The 8,036-nt window shown below is 42.6% G+C and overlaps 1 pseudogene; it reads right to left on the reverse strand.

The window, feature by feature from the left end:
• Positions 1-4,144: 4,144 nt before the first annotated feature.
• On the reverse strand, positions 4,145-5,725 carry LOC100344587 (protein arginine methyltransferase NDUFAF7, mitochondrial pseudogene; annotated as a pseudogene).
• Positions 5,726-8,036: the final 2,311 nt, after the last annotated feature.

Here is an 8,036-nt window from a genome sequence, read left to right on the forward strand (position 1 = left end):
GTGGTCATATCTTATTTCTCATTGAAAGAAGGAGTTAATACAGAATGTTGTAATTAAATTCCACTAGTTTAAAGCAATAATACATTGCATGGTGAGCACTTAGTTTTAGCCTTTAAATGTTTCCCATGTTTCCTAGTTTATTCTCATGGTGTCAGGTGCACAAACAACACAGACCACATCTTTAAAATTTTTTTGTAAAGATTTATTTATTTAATTGAAAGGCAGAGTTACAGAGAGAAGGAGAGACAGAGAAGGGGAGATCTACCATCTGCTGGTTCACTCCTTAAATTGCTGCAAAGGCAGCAGCTGGGTCAGGCTGAAGCTAGGAGTCTGGAACTCCATCTGGGTTTTTCATGTGGTTTGCAGGGGCCCAGGCACTTGGGCCATTTTCCCACTGCTTTCCCAGGCACATTATCAGGGAGCTGGATTGGAAGCGGATCAGTAAGGACTTGAACTGGCCCTCAATTGGGAGACAATGTCTCAGGCAGCAGCTTAATCCACTGTGCCACAATGCTGACTTCAAAAGACTATGTCTTTTATGGGCATATTATGAAATAAAATGAAATGACCATACAGTATGGCAATATCACTGTCCTGAATGTTCATAAAATTGCTGCCTCTAACTACATTCTTTTAATGGTATGAGGTTACATCATACCTATGTTTCTTTTATTTCCCCACTATGAAGTATACTAAAGAGAAGCTCTCTCAGGTAAAGTTCTGTTTAATTCTTTTGTTCCACTAGAAATCTTGGTATCTTGTTCTCTCCTCAGTTCTCTCTCTTTGCAGGAGTTTTGTTTCTCAACTGATCTCAAGTAAGGATGAAGAGATGGTTGCCTCCTTGGGGTTTTGTAAGTCTTTTAATGACTTCCACATTGTTCAAAGGCCTCTCTTCCCTACCTGCGATCTCTAGAAATCATTCCATTTTTTCCCCTGTCTGAACTTTGAACTGGTGGTTAGTATTTGAAAAGTGAAAGTTCCTCATCTACACCTTTAGAAGTGAATATCAATACAAGTTTCATGGTCACTTTTTTCCAAGGAAATGTGTCATTATATAACATAAGGAAGCTCATTAGTTGACAAAAGAAGCATGGACAAATTTAACCAGGGAAATAAAGGAAGCCTGGCAACCTGAGATAAAAGCCTGTTTTACAAGTTGTAAAAAGAAGACCATATTCTAGGTGTAGGAAAACCCTCCTAGAATTGTGCAGGGGTCATAAAATATACAATGAGTTCTCTGCTTTAAGAATGATACAATAGAATAATGCTGGGAAAAAAGCCAAATGATTTGTATTTGCTCTTTGTTCTCACATTTCCCTCTGCTGCAGCCAAAGGGCTATTGCCCTAGTCTCAGAAATGTTGAAGCATCCGAAATCCTGTTTTCTGTGAAGAACTAAAACATGACTATGTACTACATAAAGTGAACTTTCAACTGCTGAGCGTCTGATCTCCTGATCATCTTATAAGGGAAGGACAATCCATAGAGCTAATGAGAGTGTTTGATTTCATGTAGCAATATTCACAAAAAGTTGAATACAATGCTAAACCCCATGCATTGAATTGTAACTGAGCCCTTCTTGAAATGAATGCAGGCTCTTAATTTATTGAAACTAATTTTGAAATCATGGTACCATACATGCTGTCTACTGTAGAAATAATTTATAAACATTAATTGCCGGAAAGAGAGGAACCATTTGCTTCAAACAGCCCATCAGCAAGCTGTCCTTCCTGTTTTATCAGTAAGCAAAGCTGAGAGCCAATAACAGATGGAACTGTCCTTTGGTGGTGGCACAGAGCACTCATGAAATATAGCACAATCTTCCTCCAGTGTGTTATGTTTTTAACAGTGGAAGATCAGAAGCAGGGGTGTTGTGGGCTAGGATGAATGACTGTCTCTGATTAAACACGCTTTTCTTTTAGCAAAAGTTCTCCGCTAGATTGGGTTTTGGCAGATGATCTTGGTAGCTTGATATAGTGCCATTATAAACATGCATCCAGAAGATTCTGTGGAAAAGAGAGAAACCCCTGACTACCAATGCCTAATCTGGACTGTTAATGGATGAGTCAATTCTAGCTCTTTTAAATAGACATCCAAGATACTACAAAGCCACAGGTATGGCTGCCACAGATAGCTAGCTATATTTTTGGTACTCATTTGCCATCTGTCAAAATCATTTCATTCTCTTGCAATATTTTAGTCTGCTCAGTATAGCTATAAGAAGGCTAATATTTGCGCATTTTATGTGTGTGGGTATGTAGCTAAAATCTTCTGCATCTGTTGTTTGTACAATCCTATTCAAGGTTATTACTAGGACTGTGGAATCTGAATTTAGTATACACTTTTTTTCCTCAAAAGAAAATTATCAGCATAACCTAAATGACTATTATTTTTTTATTTATTTTAAAAGTGGGCATTTTATTTTTTTTTCCAAAGAAACCTTTTATCTAAGGAATACAAACTTCATGCAATCCATAAATACAACTTTGGGGGCCGGCACCGTGGCTCACTAGGCTAATCCTCTGCCTTGCGGCGCCGGCACACCGGGTTCTAGTCCCAGTCGGGGCGTTGGATTCTGTCCCGGTTGCCCCTCTTCCAGGCCAGCTCTCTGCTGTGGCCAGGGAGTGCAGTGGAGGATGGCCCAAGTGCTTGGGCCCTGCACCCCATGGGAGACCAGGAGAAGTACCTGGCTCCTGCCATCGGATCAGCGCGGTGCGCCGGCCGCAGCGCGCTGGCCGCTGCGGCCATTGGAGGGTGAACCAATGGCAAAGGAAGACCTTTCTCTCTCTCTCTCTCTCTCTCACTGTCCACTCTGCCTGTCAAAAAAAAAAAAAAAATACAACTTTGGGAACATAGTGATTCTTCCCACTCTACCCGCCCTCCCACCCACACTCAAACCCTTCTTCTCCTCCCCTCTACTATCTCCAGTCTTATTTTAAACTAAGACCTATTTTGAATTAACCTTATACACAGAAGATTTACACCATACTAAGTAAGGAGTTTAACAAATTCTATGAAAAAAAAAATGTTCCTCAACAGTTGAGACAAGGGCTGTTCAAAGTCATTGCATCTCAAAGTTAATTTCACTTCTCTTTTTTTAATTCTTTTTTTGATAAACTTTATTAACTTTAAAGAAGAATCCAAGCATGATACATCTTTTGCAAGCACTTAGACATAAGTATAGCTTATGAGTCATAAGAATATCCTTCACTTAATACACGAAAATTGGAAATCTCTGAGGAAGTTCTACTACTAATTCTCATAACACAATGCTTTGTGGACACAGGTCCTGCATGGGAAGCGAGTGTGCGGTGACTCTTGTTGTTAATTTAACAATTAACAATCTTATGTATGATGTCAGTGATGACCTGAGGCTCATGACATGAACTTCCTAGGCCATGGAAGCCTTTTGAATCCACAAATTCCTTTAGCACTTAAATAAGGCCATAAGCAAATTGGAAGCTCTCTCCTCCCTTCAGAGAGAAGCACATACTTCTTTGGCGAACACTTCTTTCCACTGGGGTCTCACTCACAGATGTCCTTCATATAGGACACTTTTTGTTACAATGTCTTGGTTTTCCATGCCTGAAATGATCTCATGGGCTATTCAGCCAGACCAGAATACCTTAAGGGCTGATGATGAGGCTCAGTGACTATTATAATTATTATTGTTTTTTTTTTTTTGGACAGGCAGAGTTAGATGATGAGAGAGAGAGAGAGAGAGAGAGAGAGAAAGGTCTTCCTTCTGTTGGTTCACCCCCCAAATGGCCGCTATGGACGGCGCACTGCGCTGATCCAAAGCCAGGAGCCAGGTGCTTCCTCCTGGTTTCCCACGTGGGTGCAGGGCCCAAGCACTTGGGTCATCCTCCACTGCCTTCCTGGGCCACAGCAGAGAGCCGGACTGGAAAAGGAGGAACCGGGACAGAATCCGACTCCCCAACCAGGACTAGAACCTGGGGTGCTGGTGCCGCAGGCAGAGGATTAGCCTGGTGAGCCGCGGCACCGGCCTCAGTGACTATTATTAAGGAACTTTTTAGGCAATCAGAGAGGAAACCATCATCAACTCCCCCCCTAGATCATTACTTAAGCCTATCTCACAATCACATTTTATAGTAGCCTTTCTTAGTGCTTTCCCCTCATCTGAGGTTTTTTTTTTTTTTTCACAATTATTGCATTTAATCGAGAACACATATTTGTACGAAGACTTGGTCACAACCCTAAAACTTCTCTAACTTCGTATTACACACAACATGGGATACTTTTATTGGCAGTGAAGAGGTAAAACACCACTGTGTCACCTGCAGTGTAGGAAATGTGCTCCCTTTATTCTGAGTTCTTGGGTAGACTGAGGGATAACAAGGCCAATCTGAAGCATCACCTCCAAGCAAGGTCAGCAAAGCCAGCCACAGGCGCCACAGAGGGTCTTGACGGCCGTGCTTCTGTCTGGTGACTTCCACCACGGAGTCTCTGATGAGGCAGCAGTGCAAAAAAGTGAAATCTTTCTCCCATCTTCTTAGGGTTCATGAGCATATCATATCCCTGAAGTAACTGTTGCCTAACTGAAGGCTCATGTGATTTATCTGCAAGAATCTTCAGCCGAACATCAATGCCCATATTTTTTAAAAATGTTTGTTGTGTTATTGGGCCCAGCGAGGCTACTTGTCCTTGTGCCATTCTGCGCAGGTAACTGAAGTCCACGTCAGCTGTTAGGTCTGCCATTCCTGGGGCGACCAACACATCATGCAGCTTGTGGCCACAGAATCCTCTGAAGGTATCTGTCTTTGTTCCATCATGGCCGTAATCAGCAATCAGCGCAGCACCTCCAGTCAGTGCAATACGTTGAGAAAGTTCCTGAATGACGACACCGGCGTCGGGACACACTTCAACGTGATCCCTTTTTTCATCGTGGTGTATGAAGGCTTCTGCTGGAGTGCACAAGGCGCCAAGACAAACCTCAGTTTATCAGAAACTTGCCGATCAATATCGATGAGCACTTCTCGCCATCCTTGTGGTGTTTTCTGAAACTTATGCACAGGAAGAACATCGAAGAATTCATGTGCAAGATAAAAGCTGTATCCTTTTGGGACATCTTGCAGATTTCGGTACCAGCAAACTGGAATCCCAGTCTTAGAAACACCTTTCATATACACTGGGGAGTCAGCATTCCGCTCTAACGGGACCTTCTCTTCAGTCAGCGTCACTGCTTGAATCTCACTTAGTTTTTGGCTCACCTCCACCAGATGTATGGAAATGTCACAGTTTTTCAGCACAGATCCAAGCTGACTAAACACCCTCAAAATATCCCCTGCGAGGGTTCCCCTACCAGGGCCCAGTTCCACCAGCTGGAAAGCTGCACTTTTTCCAGTGGCCATCCACTCACTAATGAACCATATCCCTAGCAGCTCCCCAAAGATCTGACTTATTTCAGGTGAAGTAACGAAATCTCCTTTTTCTCCCAGCATGTCACGGTACACATAATATCCCTTGGCTGGATTGGTCAACACCTCCTTCATGTACTCGGCCACAGTGATGGGGCCAGTGGACTTTATTTTATACACCAGATGCCGCAGCATCGGCGTCGTCGGGTTCTTTTCTGCCCGCTCATTCCCAGTGCCGAAGCATTTCCCTCTCCAAAGACAGGGAAAGACCCCGCGCGCCGCAGAGCACAGCCAAGCCCGGCCGGACAGCAGCAGGACACTCATGCCGAGCTCGGCTACCCGGGGACGCACCGCCTCATCTGAGGTTTTTAAGTCTGCTTCACTCCTTCAACTTTGAACACTGCTCCCATGTTCTATTAGAGTAAAAAACAAACAAACAAAAGCACCAAGGCTGCTAGATCTCCTTTAATAAACAACTGTAACCTACCCCTTCCAACTTTTAACAAACCTATCTACATTAATTCTTTCCTTCATTTTTCTTCATTTTTAAAAGATTCATTTATTTATTTGAAAGGCAGATTTACAGAGAGGCAGAGGGAGAGAGAGAGCGAGCGAGAGAGAGAGAGAGAGAGAGACAGAGACAGAGAGGTCTTCATCTACTGGTTCACTTCACAAATGGCTGCGACAGTCTGTTGTGCAGAGCCAAAACTAGTGTCCAGGAGCTTCTTATAGCTCTCCCAAGTGTGTGCAGGGGCCCAAGGACTTGGGCTATCTTCCACTGCTTTTCCAGAGACACATCAGCCAGGAGCTGGATCAGAAGTGGAACAGTCTGGACTTGAACCGGCACCTATATGAGTTAGCAGGAATGCAGGCAGTAGCTTTACCTGCCATGTCAGTGTCGACCCCCACCTTCATTTCTCTTTTGGGGAAAAATTTTTACCCTGTTTTCTCATAAAGTTAATGGAAACTTTGATATGTGTTGTAAATATTGCCTATTTCCATTCATCTTTCAATTATCTACTTAAGTACTGAAATTCCATTTTCTGTAAAATGCATACATTGATTGATTTGCATTCATCCCTTAAACATGAAGGAAACAAAGCATTGCTTCTAAATCTGTGTTGCCCTTCAAGCTACTAAGTCGTCCATTATTACAAAACTTCTTCAAAGACTCATCTACAGTTCATCTCATTGTATTTATTCTTTTAATTTACTCCTCTTTTTATTGCAGTATCACTGGCTGCTCCCCCATTCTCTGCAACTGTTCTATGAAATACACAATTCCTATCTATTGAGTGTTGAGAGTAGTAGTTTTATACTTGGTGTCTGAGAATTCTTTCTGTGCTGAGTTTTCAAGTCTTGGCAGGTGGCAAGCCTGTTTTTCCAAGGATGAACAGATTAGATGTGCTTTCTTTTTGCACCTAGACAGTCATGGCACAGGCATGTAATCTTGGCAATCAGATGGTCTTATCTGAGAACAGAGGAGAAATTATTCACAGAGAGTAGCAGAGGGGACAGGGGCGTCATAGTGTTCATACTCATATGAGTATTCATGAATTTTGATATTTTGCACCAAAAATAGACTTCTTTTAATTCTATTTTCCATGTTTTTTTGAAATTCTCTCATGTGTAATAAATCTTCCTAGTTGGCTGGCACTGCGGCTCACTAGGCTAATTCTCCGCCTGAGGCGCCGGGACTCTGGGGTTCTAGTCCCTGTCAGGGTGCCGGAATCTGTTCCGGTTGCCCCTCTTCCAGTCCAGCTGTCTGCTGTGGCCCGGGAGTGCAGTGGAGGATGGCCCAAGTGCTTGGGCCCTGCACCCACATGGTAGACCAGGAAGACGCACCTGGCTCCTGGCTTCGGATCGGTGCAGAGCCAGCTGCAGTGGCCATTTGGGGGATGAACCAACAGAAGGAAGACCTTTCTCTTTGTCTCCCTCTCTCACTGTGTAACTCTACCTGTCCCCCCCCCCCCAAAAAAAAAAGAAAAAAAAATCTTCCTAGTCTGCAGCAAAGGATCTCTGGCTGTTTGCTATTGTATCAGAAAAATGGCTCTTAATCTTGGCCTGCTCTTTGTTCTAGATTGTCTAGGAAATGCTATTCTTTTGAAGAAAAAAATTCCAAGAGCTACTGTTCTTTTATATCAACGGTTTAGCAAATGTCATGAACAGTGATATTACATTCTAGTGTAATGTGCTCTTAGGGGTCTACATTCACATAAACATGTTCAAGTACCAAATGTTATTGTTTTGACTTTGTGACAAAAATAGATTGCTTGCATTTCGGGTCATGCTGATAAAGTATGTCCTAGAATCTGGCTACACAGACATTTCATGCCAAGTATTTTCTGTATGTGAATAGGATGTGATGAGAATGCATTAGAATGTGAATAGAATGAAAAGGAACTATAAAATTCCACATAATAAAAATACAAGTAGCAAAAATGCTCTGGGAATGGGAAATAAGCAAACCTTTGGATTATCGTTAAGCACTAACTCTTAGCTACCCTACTTCCTGGGGGGCAGGGGTGAAGAAACTTTTTTCTAACAAAGGCTATTTGGTTATTTATGATATCATTTGCAGGCCATATAAAATTATCAACTTAATAATTAACCTGCTACAGATTTGTTAAATTTTGCCTTGGCAGGCAGATCTTCCCTAC

This window comes from Oryctolagus cuniculus, chromosome 8, assembly GCF_964237555.1.
Source record: "Oryctolagus cuniculus chromosome 8, mOryCun1.1, whole genome shotgun sequence".
In the NCBI taxonomy this organism is placed as follows: domain Eukaryota; kingdom Metazoa; phylum Chordata; class Mammalia; order Lagomorpha; family Leporidae; genus Oryctolagus; species Oryctolagus cuniculus.